A 12,261-nucleotide genomic window follows, 5' to 3' on the forward strand; every position below is an offset into this window, starting at 1 on the left:
GCCTGGTTACTACTGGTGGGAACGCCTGCGAATACAAGGTGCTGTAAGCTTTTTCTTTTTCAACTCGAGCTCATTGCCTCCGTGGCCTACCGTGGCGTACCGTGACCTGATGTTTACTGCCAACCGCTTTGGAGGATTTAAGCAACATACAAAAACTGACAACGTCTCTCAAAACTATTTTTGTGAAACATGAGGACAGTATAGTGATACTGCCAGCAGGGAGCACCAGAGAGCTGAACCGACAGTTGTACATTTCTTAAACTTTCACCAACACAAACACGCACGCTCACTTCAGATCATGGGAGGACGTCAAAAAATCACCACCCATTCTCTGACACTTTAACCGTTAACCTTGGTTCAAACATTTAACATCACACGCACACGCAGTGTATTTCAGATAATTAATGAATTCAGATGTCACAATGATCGTTTACATGGATAAGGAGTCCTACTGAATCAATTACTGCCGTTTATATCTAACTAATGATTGTTTTTGTAAAAGTGTAACGTCGAGCCTCAGCAGCTTTCTCACTCCTTATGTGCTACTGTATAAAACCTGGTTTTGCGCCTGCACTAATTGCTTACGGCCATACCACCCTGAACACGCCCGATCTCGTCTGATCTCGGAAGCTAAGCAGGGTCGGGCCTGGTTAGTACTTGGATGGGAGAGCGCCTGGGAATACCAGGTGCTGTGAGATTTTTCTTTTTCAACTCGAGCTCATTGACTCCGTGGCGTACCGTGACCTGCTGTTTACTGCCAAACCGCTTTGGAGGATTTAAGCAACATACAAAATCTGACAACCGGTCCTCTCAAAAACTATTTTTGTGAAACTATGAGGACAGTATAGTGGATACTGCCAGCAGGGAGCACCAGAGAGCTGAACCGACAGTTGTACATTTCTTTAAACTTTTCACCAACACAAACACGCACAGCTCACTTCAGATCATGGGAAGGACGTCAACAAATCACCACCCATTCTCGACACTTTAACCGATCACCTTGGTTCAACACAGTTAAACCATCACTCGCAGACCGACGCAAGCTGTATTTCAGATAATTTAATGAATTCAGATGTCACAATGATGGTTTACATGTATAAGGAGTCCTACTGAATCAATTACTGCTTACTGCCGTTTATATCTAACTAATGATTGTTTTTGTAAGAGTGTAACGTCGAGCCTCAGCAGCTTTCTCACTCCTTATGTGCTACTGTATAAAACCTGGTTTTGCGCCTGCACTAATTGCTTACGGCCATACCACCCTGAACAACGCCCGATCTCCGTCTGATCTCGGAAGCCTAAGCAGGGTCGGGCCTGGTTAGTACTTGAGTGGGAGCCGCCTGGGAATACCAGGTGCTGTAAGCTTTTTCTTTTCAACTCGAGCTCATTGACTCCGTGGCGTACCGTGACCTGATGTTTACTGCCAACCGCTTTGGAGGATTTAAGCAACATACAAAAACTGACAAGTCTCTTCAAAACTGTTTTTGTGAAACATGAGGACAGTATAGTGATACTGCCAGCAGGAAGCACCAGAGAGCTGAACCGACAGTTGTACATTTCTTAAACTTTAACCAACAAACCCGCCACGCTCACTTCAGATCATGGGAGGACGTCAAAAAATCACCACCCATTCTCTGACACTTTAACCGTTAACCTTGGTTCAAACATTTAACATCACACGCACACGCAGTGTGTATTTCAGATAATTAATGAATCAGATGTCACAATGATCGTTTACATGGATAAGGAGTCCTACTGAATCAATTACTGCCGGTTATATCTAACTAATGATTTTTTGTAAAAGTGTAACGTCGAGCCTCAGCAGCTTTCTCACTCCTTATGTGCTACTGTATAAACCTGGTTTTGCTCCTGCACTAATTGCTTTACGGCCATACCACCCTGAACTCGCCCGATCTCGTTTGATCTCGAAGCTAAGCAGGGTCGGGCCCTGGTTGTACTTGGATGGGAGACCGCCTGGGAATACCAGGTGCTGTAAGCTTTGTCTTTTCAACTCGAGCTCATTGCCTCCGTGGCCTACCGTGGCGTACCGTGACCTGATGTTTACTGCCAACCGCTTTGGAGGATTTAAGCACATACAAAACTGACCACGTCTCTCAAAACTATTTTTGTGAAACATGAGGACAGTATAGTGCTACTGCCAGCAGGGAGCACCAGAGAGCTGAACCGACAGTTGTACATTTCTTAAACTTTCACTAACACAAACACGCACGCTCACTTCAGATCATGGGAGGACGTCAAAAAATCCCCACCCAATCTCTGACACTTTAACCGTTAACCTTGGTTCAAACATTTAACATCACACGCACACGCAGTGTATTTCAGATAATTAATGAATTCAGATGTCACAATGATCGTTTACATGGATAAGGAGTCTTACTGAATCAATTACTGCCGTTTATATCTAACTAATGATTGTTTTTGTAAGAGTGTAACGTCGAGCCTCAGCAGCTTTCTCACTCCTTATGTGCTACTGTATAAAACCTGGTTTTGCGCCTGCACTAGTTGCTTACGGCCATACCACCCTGATAACGCCTGATCTCGTCTGATCTCGGAAGGCTAAGCAGGGTCGGGCCTGGTTAGTACTTGGATGGGAGACCGCCTGGGAATACCAGGTGCTGTAAGCTTTTTCTTTTTCAACTCGAGCTCATTGACTCCGTGGCGTACCGTGACCTGTTGTTTACTGCCAACCGCTTTGGAGGATTTAAGCAACATACAAAAACTGACAACGTCTCTCAAAACTATTTTTGTGAAACATGAGGACAGGTATAGTGATACTGCCAGCAGGGAGCACCAAGAGAGCTGAACCGACGAGTTGTACATTTCTTAAACTTTCACCAACACAAACACGCACAGCGCACATTCAGCATCATGGGAGGACGTCAAAAAATCACCACCCATTCTCTGACACTTTAACGTTAACCTTGTTCAAACATTTAACATCACACGCACACGCAGTGTATTTCAGATAATTAATGAATTCAGAATGTCACAATGATCGTTACATGGATAAGGAGTCCTACTGAATCAATTACTGCCGTTTATATCTAACTAATGATTGTTTTGTAAGAGTGTAACGTCGAGCCTCAAGCAGCTTTCTCACTCCTTATGTGCTACTGTATAAAACCTGGTTTTGCGCCTGCACTAATTGCTTACGGCCTACCACCCGAACACGCCCGATCTCTCTGAATCTCGGAAGCTAAGCAGGGTCGGGCCTGGTTAGTACTTGGATGGGAGACCTCCTCAGAAGCCCAGGTTGCTGTAAGTAGTGACGGGTGTCACCAAAAGAAAAAAAAAAAAAAACACGGCACCGATCTCGTCTGATCTCGGAAGCTAAGCAGGGTCGGGCTGGTTAGTACTTGGATGGGAGACCGCCTGGGAATACCAGGTGCAGTAAGCTTTTTCTTTTCCAACTCGAGCTCATTGACTCCGTGGCGTACCGTGACCTGATGTTTACTGCCTACGGCTTTGGAGGATTTAAGCAACATACAAAAACTGACAACGTCTCTCAAACTATGTTTTTGTGAAACATGAGGACAGTATAGTGATACTGCAGCAGGGAGCACCAGAGAGCTGAACCGACAGTTGTACATTTCTTAAACTTTCACCACACAAAACACGCACGCTCACTTCAGATCATGGGGAGGACGTCAAAAAATCACCACCCATTCTCTGCCACTTTAACCGTTAACCTTGTTCAAACATTTAACATCACACGCACACGCAGTGTATTTCAGATAATTAATGAATTCAGATGTCACTATGATCGTTTACATGGATAAGGAGTCCTACTGAATCAATTACTGCCGTTTATATCTAACTAATGATTGTTTTTGTAAAAGTGTAACGTCGAGCCTCAGCAGCTTTCTCACTCCTTATGTGCTACTGTATAAAACCTGGTTTTGCGCCTGATACTAATTGCTTACGGCCATACCACCCTGAATACGCCCGATCTCGTCTGATCTCGTAAGCTAAGCAGGGTCGGGCCTGGTTAGTACTTGGATGGGAGACCGCCTGGGAATACCAGGTGCTGTAAGCTTTTTCTTTTTCAACTCGAGCTCATTGCCTCCGTGGCCTACCGTGGCGTACCGTGACCTGATGTTTACTGCCAACCGCTTTGGAGGATTTAAGCAACATACAAAAACTGACAACGTCTCTCAAAACTAGTTTTTGTGAAACATGAGGACAGTATAGTGATACTGCCAGCAGGGAGCACCAGAGAGCTGAACCGACAGTTGTACATTTCTTAAACTTTCACCAACACAAACACGCACGCTCACTTCAGATCATGGGAGGACGTCAAAAAATCACCACCCATTCTCTGACACTTAACCATTAACCTTGGTTCAAACATTTAACATCACACGCACACGCAGTGTATTTCAGATAATTAATGAATTCAGATGTCACAATGATCGTTTACATGGATAAGGAGTCCTACTGAATCAATTACTGCCGTTTATATCTAACTAATGATTGTTTTTGTAAAAGTGTAACGTCGAGCCTCAGCAGCTTTCTCACTCCTTATGTGCTACTGTATAAAACCTGGTTTTGCGCCTGCACTAATTGCTTACGGCCATACCACCCTGAACACGACCGATCTCGTCTGAACTCGGAAGCTAAGCAGGGTCGGGCCTGGTTAGTACTTGGATGGGAGACTGCCTGGGAATACCAGGTGCTGTAAGCTTTTTCTTTTTCAACTCGAGCTCATGACTCCGTGGCGTACCGTGACCTGATGTTTACTGCCAACCGCTTTGGAGGATTTAAGCAACATACAAAAACTGACACGTCTCTCAAACTCTTTTTGTGAAACATGAGGACAGTATAGTGATACTGCCAGCAGGGAGCACCAGAGAGCTGAACGACAGTTTGTACATTTCTTAAACTTTCACCACACAAACACGCACGCTCACATTCAGATCATGGGAGGACGTCAAAAATCACCACCCATTCTCTGACACTTTACACCGTTAACCTTGGTTCAAACATTTAACACCTCACACGCACACGCAGTGTATTTCAGATAATTAATGAATTCAGATGTCACAATGATCGTTTACATGGATAAGGAGTCCTACTGAATCAATTACTGCCGTTTATATCTAACTAATGATTGTTTTTGTAAGAGTGTAACGTCGAGCCTCAGCAGCTTTCTCACTCCTTATGTGCTACTGTATAAAACCTGGTTTTGCGCTGCACTAATTGCTTACGGCCATACCACCCCTGACGCCCCCTACAGTGCGGAGTACGTAGGTTTTTTTTTGGACAGCCGCATGGTAAATTGTTTGTTCTGGTGGAGAGGAATTTTGGAGTGTTTGCTATCTGGTCTAACAACCTGTATTTTGTGTTTTTTTTTCGTCCCCCCGCAGTCATAGACTGTTGGGGGGATCGCCCTGAGTTATTATATATATACTTTTCTCAGTCGTTTTTGTTTTGTTTTGCAACGGTGGAGGCTGGAGAATGATCCGGGGCCTAGCTTCGGCGAAGCCACCGGGCCGAATGAGTGGCCGCGGGCAGCGAGCCTGGAGGGACGGTGAATGGAGCAGGACTTGAGGTGGAGGAGGACGGAAAAGCTGGCGGGTTGCGAGGAGGAAGGAGTGTTGCGGAGGAGTCGGGAGGAGAAAGGAGAGAGGAGAGAGCGGGGGAGATGGGAACGGCAAGGCGGCTGGAGGCGGCAAGAGCAGGTGCTGGTGGAGAAACAGTGGACGGGATTAAGAATGTATGAGCGCATGTATGAGAGGAGCTCACGGTTTGCGTGGAGCACGTGCGGGGACGTTATACCCATGGGAGAATAAATGAAGGCTATGCGGTCCGTGTGCGGAGAAAGCAGGGTCCTGTAGGGTGCTGGCCCTCGGGAAGCTGGAGGTGACGGTGGTGCGGAGAGAGGGGAAAGACCGTCTGCTCGATGGTTTAAATACACAACACTAGGAGTATTGCCAGAGAACTATGTACTGACGAGCTGGTGGTTTCCTTTCTTATCCCTGCCAGCATACTTTCTGAGCGGAAATCCTGGATAAACTAAGTGGGTGGGGAGTCCGGGCGCTGTCGTCCATCAAGAGGAGGATGTGGCCGCTGGCACCATATGGCCGTATGGTACATAGGATTGTACGGGTCAATTTAATGTGCTCGTGCAAATCCTTGCCATATTCCACTAAATTCAATACCGCACGGGTGTTGAATACGTTAGAGTAATCAACGGACCGCCCAGATGAAGGTTTGTAGGAGCTGTATGCAGCCGGGCCACATCCTGCGTGAGTGCCCGGATTTTACCTGTCATAATTTGCGGATGACCAGGGCCACTACGCTCGGGAGTGTGCCACTGAGGGTGGCAAAGTGGTCTGACATGCCGGAGGAGAGAGAGAGACTGTATATGCCCGGTGGAGAAGGAGGCGGAGGAGGACGGCGGCGAGCTGGTATTGTGACGAACGGTGGGCGCCGGATGACGGTGGTGGTGAGGACGAGCAGGAGGGCATGGGCGCGAGCCATGGACCGGGACGGTGCATCTGGGGGGAGGAATTCCCACGTGCTGGAGGAGGAGCTCACCTCGGGCCAGCCTGCGGACCTGAGGGGAGAGCGGAGCGAGGCCCTGCCGCGGCGGCAGGGACAGGAGCGTGAGAGGCAGAGGTGAAAGACGGGAAGGGGTAAGAATGTTTGGGATGGGACGGGGAAAACTGTACTTAAAATGACTTTGGGGCAATGATGAGGTGGGTGAGAGTGGGGATTTTGTGGATAATACTGTGAGGGAGGGGAGCTCGGGGAGTGATATGGACATGGAGGAGCTAAGGGAGGCGAAAAAAAGGATGTCCGCAAAGCCAAAGACGGAGGGGAGTGGGAAGAAGAATAAGAATTGTTAATTTTTTGATGAAGGTTATTGTGCTAGCTGGCTCTTTTTCGTTGGTTTTTCCTTATTTTATTTTTTATTATTTATGGCTTTGGTTATTTTTCCCTGAATGCGAAACTGTATGAGAACTGGATATAAAAGAAATGACTATTGGACATAAGAGCTGATATTTGTTGTTTACAGGAAACCTAGGTGGGATGACAACCTACTGAATAGGAGTAGAAAGCAGTGGAAAGGCCAGATTTATTTTTTCTGAAGGGCTCCCAGGGCAAGGGGGTGGCAATATGTTTTAATAGTGCTAAAATAACGGGGATTAATTTTAGTTCATAGAGATTAAGAGGGGAGGTTGTTAGTGTGATTGTGTTTATGAGGGGAGGGAACTTAGAATAATTAATTTACATGCACCCAATGGGGAGAAGGAGAGGAGGTTTTTTGGCTGGTTTAAATGTGTGGTGCAACCCTAACTGTATGATTGTGGGGGATTTAATGTTATTTTGACTCGGAGTCTGATTTGTCGAGTAACAATACGTTTAAAGGGGACAAGCACTAGGCAACCCTTAGGGACTTGATGGAGAACTATCAATTGGTAGACATATGGAGAGTCCTACACCCGTGGAAAAAGGTTTTTTCAAGGAGGCAACTTGTTGCTAATACTCTGAAACAGAGTAGGATTGACTTTGTGTTGGTACAAAGTGGTAATGTTAAATTAATTAAGAGTGTGGAATACATCAATAATACCTGGAGTGACCACGCGGGGATTAGGTTAGAGGTGGGAGGGAGGGGAGGGAGTGTCAACCAGAGGCCTTGGTGCTTTAATGCCAGCTTTTTGGGAGATGCTGTGTTTATGAAGAGCATGGGTTTTTTTTTGAAGAGAACGATGGATGAATGGAATGATGATGCGAATATGAGTGTGTGGTGGGAGAGTGGTGAAAATAAGAATTAAAAACAAATGTGTCAGGTATGGTATAGAAAAAAAAGGAAAGGGAAAATGCAGAGGAGGTTCATTTGAGAAAACAACTAAATGAGGAAATTAAACTGTTAGATGAGGAGGGTAATATATGTACGGAACAATATGTGGATTTAAAAGAAAAATGAGTGCCGTTAGAGGTAGCGAAGTGTAGAGGGGCTGCTATTAGAAGCAGGATACAATATATGTACGAAGGGGAAAGGAGCACAGCCTTTTTCCTGGGTTTGGAAAAAACAAAAACAAAATAAAACGGAGATAAGGAGGTATTAGATAATGGTGGTCAAATAATAACTGATAAGGAAGAGATATTAAAAGTAGTTAGGGATTATTATGAGTGTTTATTTAAAAAAGATGCCATGTGATGAGGATAGTGTGGGAGAGGCCCTAGAGGCACTGGAGAGGACTTTAAGTAGGGAGGATAGTGCTTGGTGCGATTGTGAATTTCTGTGCAAGAGATTTATAGTGCTATTGATGGACTAAACAAGAATAAGAGCCCGGGGAGTGATGGTCTGACAGCCGAGTTTTACGTCGGCTTTAAGGGAATTCTGGCTCCGGTGGTTGAAAACTCTGCAAGTATGTGGAGAAAACAGGCTGGCTCCCGGAGAGTATGGGATTAGGCATAATTACGATTTTTTATAAAATAAGGGTGATAACAAAAATCCTTGATAACTATAGGCCAATCAGTCTACTCAACACTGACTATAAAATTATTGCTAAGATACTTGCGAATAGAATGAGGGAGGTAATAGGCTCAGTAATAGGTCCAACTCAAGCGTATAGCATCCGGGGAGGGACATTGGGGATTCGATATTAACAATAAAACAGGTAGTTAGAGATATGGAAGGGAGGGAGGATTGTGGCTGGGGATTGATTTAAACAAAGCGTTTTGATAGGGTGGATCAGGATTTTTTGGGGAGGGTACTGGAGAAACTTGGATTGGGACTAAATTAAGGGGGTGGGTGGGATTGCTCTATGGGGGGGGCTAAGAGTAAAATTAAGTGTAACGGTGCTCTGACTGACTCTTTCGATGTCAAGAGGTCAGTGAGGCAGGGCTGCCCAATGTCAGCACTGCTCTATAGCATGGTGGCGGAGCCGTTGGCGGCTTTAATTTTGAATGACAAAAGAGTGTGTGGAATAGGTAAGGGAAAAATTAGTTTAATGCAGTATGCGGATGAGTGTATGTGGTAGTGATGAGAATGAATGCGATGATTTGACGTGGAAGGATGTTATTGGGCGTATGCAAAAGACCCTGAGTATGTGGAGGGCTAGGGGTCTGCCTGTTGAGGGGAAGGGTGGCCGTCCACCAATGCTCTAGTGTTGTCGCAGGTGAATCATGCCTTGAGCACTTGTGCGCTTCCGACTTGGGCTGAGCAGAAGATTGCCAAAGTCGTTAGAGACTTTATTTGGAGGAGCAAAGCAGCCAGTATAGCGCATAGAACGCTGATAAGGTCAATGATCAGGGTGGGCTAGGATTGATGGACGTACTCGCAAAAAGAACTGCGTTACGAACTAAATTGATAGGCAAATTTTAGGGATGCAAGTCGGGAGGCGGCCTGGAAGGGCCACTTCAGCCAGTGGCTGAGCACATTTGGTCTCTTAAGTGATGACAATTTGTTTGCAGACGCAGAACGCAGCGGCATATGCACATCTGCCGCGGTTCTTCCAGGAGGTGCTCAACGCGTGGTTCCTGCTGTTTGATAAGACTACACTCGTATGCGAGTCAAGAGCGTCTGTGATGAGGCTACCTTTCCTCTCCAGCCCATATTTTAAACAGGGGGGCGGAGGGGTCATCAAGAGCGTGGCTCTTGAGAGGGCGGGGCTGAAGCGGGTGGGAGATCTAGTCGACAGGGGAGGGAGATGGGATAAAGAAAGAGTGATTAGGATAATGAGAGAGAAGGGGATAACATATAGGAGGGGAGTGTTTGTGAAAGTGTTGGAGAGAGTGGAAGAGTGTGTGATGAGTGAATGGGGGGACGGGTTTAGAAATAAGGGGAGGGTTGGGCAGGATGATGCGGTGGGAATCTTCCTGTGCCTGGGGGGGAGTCACACGCCATTACTGATGTCAAGACAAAGATTTGGTACAAGCATGCATTGACACATAGAGTGCAAAAACCCACATGTGAGAGTAAATGGGCAGACACATATCCGGACATTACACCCAACATTTTGTGGAAGTACATTAACATACCGCACACACCACATGCAATATTTGATCTTGATTTCAAGATAAGGCACAGGAGGATTTTCACATGCATCATCCTGCACCAAATGCACAGGGAGTGAATGGGAGGACGTGTATGGTGTGTGAAAGTGGGGATGAAGACGTGAATCACATTTTTGTGTATTGTTGCGAGCTAGTGGAATTCTGGGGAAAAATCAAGGGGCTGCTGGGAGGGTGCAGTGTGGGAGACTGCTGGGTGGAACGGGGGTGGAATTGTCTGTACTCTTGGAGTGAGTAGGAAATATAGAAATTGGAAAATGATCAATATGATCTTTGGATTTGCAAGGAGGGCGATTTTTAACAGGCGCAATTTTGCGCTGTATGAAAGGAGAAAGTTGGATGCATGGAGGCTGTTTGTGAATGAATGGAAAGACACTTACGAATGCTGTATGTTGTGGACGAGGCTTTGTTTGTGAGTATGTTTGTAGAGAGTGCGGGAGTATGTGGTGTGAATGAGAATGGAATTGTATGGATGACTGAGCAGGGCACCGTTTGGGGTTGATTTGGGTGGTTTAAAGGGGGTGGCATAATTTTGGAGGTGGGAGAGCGAGGGAGTTTTGTGTGGATTTTGGTTTTGTGTGGTTTTTTCGAATGAGGGGTGGTTTAATTTTGTGGGTAAATGTTCGAGGTTAAAAATTCTGGGTTTGGGCTGTTCGGTTTTGTGCTTTTGGGACTGAGGGGCGGTTTAATTTCGAGGGTAAGTGTATTTGGGAAAAGATACTGTTTTTTGCTGTGTGGTTCTTATTTTTAATTTAAAAGAGAAAGTGTGTTTAGTTAATTGTTTGTGCGGTTTGTGGTTTAATTTGTGGGACAGTTTTTCATTTACTTTTATTTGATATATGTATAAATGAATGCGTAATTGTATAAAATTGAAAATATTTTTGATAATAAAAAAGATTTAAAAAAAACACGCCCGATCTCGTCTGATCTCGGAAGCTAAGCAGGGTCGGGCCTGGTTAGTACTTGGATGGGAGACCGCCTGGGAATACCAGGTGCTGTAAGCTTTTTCTTTTTCAACTCGAGCTCATTGCCTCCGTGGCCTACCGTGGCGTACCGTGACCTGATGTTTACTGCCAACCGCTTTGGAGGATTTAAGCAACATACAAAAACTGACAACGTCTCTCAAAACTATTTTTGTGAAACATGAGGACAGTATAGTGATACTGCCAGCAGGGAGCACCAGAGAGCTGAACCGACAGTTGTACATTTCTTAAACTTTCACCAACACAAACACGCACGCTCACTTCAGATCATGGGAGGACGTCAAAAAATCACCACCCATTCTCTGACACTTTAACCGTTAACCTTGGTTCAAACATTTAACATCACACGCACACGCAGTGTATTTCAGATAATTAATGAATTCAGATGTCACAATGATCGTTTACATGGATAAGGAGTCCTACTGAATCAATTACTGCCGTTTATATCTAACTAATGATTGTTTTTGTAAAAGTGTAACGTCGAGCCTCAGCAGCTTTCTCACTCCTTATGTGCTACTGTATAAAACCTGGTTTTGCGCCTGCACTAGTTGCTTACGGCCATACCACCCTGAACACGCCCGATCTCGTCTGATCTCGGAAGCTAAGCAGGGTCGGGCCTGGTTAGTACTTGGATGGGAGACCGCCTGGGAATACCAGGTGCTGTAAGATTTTTCTTTTTCAACTCGAGCTCATTGCCTCCGTGGCGTACCGTGACCTGATGTTTACTGCCAACCGCTTTGGAGGATTTAAGCAACATACAAAAACTGACAACGTCTCTCAAAACTATTTTTGTGAAACATGAGGACAGTATAGTGATACTGCCAGCAGGGAGCACCAGAGAGCTGAAACGACAGTTGTACATTTCTTAAACTTTCACCAACACAAACACGCACGCTCACTTCAGATCATGGGAGGACGTCAAAAAATCACCACCCATTCTCTGACACTTTAACCGTTAACCTTGGTTCAAACATTTAACATCACACGCACACGCAGTGTATTTCAGATAATTAATGAATTCAGATGTCACAATGATCGTTTACATGGATAAGGAGTCCTACTGAATCAATTACTGCCGTTTATATCTAACTAATGATTGTTTTTGTAAAAGTGTAACGTCGAGCCTCAGCAGCTTTCTCACTCATTATGTGCTACTGTATAAAACCTGGTTTTGCGCCTGCACTAATTGCTTACGGCCATACCACCCTGAACACGCCCATTGAGGAAGTGA

The 12,261-nt window shown here is 45.4% G+C and overlaps 5 non-coding genes and 4 pseudogenes across 5 annotated transcripts; all 9 read left to right on the plus strand.

Moving 5' to 3' along the window:
• LOC130396276 (5S ribosomal RNA) overlaps positions 1–50 on the plus strand; it is a 233-nt pseudogene extending 183 nt beyond the window's left edge.
• A 529-nt stretch (positions 51–579) lies between these two features.
• On the plus strand, positions 580–698 carry LOC130395089 (5S ribosomal RNA). Its single transcript, XR_008898186.1, has one exon. It is a non-coding gene; the product is annotated as a 5S ribosomal RNA (ribosomal RNA).
• A 546-nt stretch (positions 699–1,244) lies between these two features.
• LOC130396107 (5S ribosomal RNA) lies at positions 1,245–1,365 on the plus strand (annotated as a pseudogene).
• A 516-nt stretch (positions 1,366–1,881) lies between these two features.
• Positions 1,882–1,999, plus strand: LOC130396134 (5S ribosomal RNA; annotated as a pseudogene).
• A 526-nt stretch (positions 2,000–2,525) lies between these two features.
• On the plus strand, positions 2,526–2,645 carry LOC130394773 (5S ribosomal RNA). Its single transcript, XR_008897898.1, has one exon. It is a non-coding gene; the product is annotated as a 5S ribosomal RNA (ribosomal RNA).
• A 523-nt stretch (positions 2,646–3,168) lies between these two features.
• Positions 3,169–3,286, plus strand: LOC130396277 (5S ribosomal RNA; annotated as a pseudogene).
• Positions 3,287–3,938: 652 nt separating this feature from the next.
• Positions 3,939–4,057, plus strand: LOC130400552 (5S ribosomal RNA). The gene has a single exon (XR_008903033.1). It is a non-coding gene; the product is annotated as a 5S ribosomal RNA (ribosomal RNA).
• A 529-nt stretch (positions 4,058–4,586) lies between these two features.
• LOC130400993 (5S ribosomal RNA) lies at positions 4,587–4,705 on the plus strand. The gene has a single exon (XR_008903457.1). It is a non-coding gene; the product is annotated as a 5S ribosomal RNA (ribosomal RNA).
• Positions 4,706–11,580: 6,875 nt separating this feature from the next.
• On the plus strand, positions 11,581–11,699 carry LOC130400257 (5S ribosomal RNA). Its single transcript, XR_008902733.1, has one exon. It is a non-coding gene; the product is annotated as a 5S ribosomal RNA (ribosomal RNA).
• Positions 11,700–12,261: the final 562 nt, after the last annotated feature.

Source organism: Gadus chalcogrammus, chromosome 12 (genome assembly GCF_026213295.1).
Source record: "Gadus chalcogrammus isolate NIFS_2021 chromosome 12, NIFS_Gcha_1.0, whole genome shotgun sequence".
Lineage (NCBI taxonomy): Eukaryota > Metazoa > Chordata > Actinopteri > Gadiformes > Gadidae > Gadus > Gadus chalcogrammus.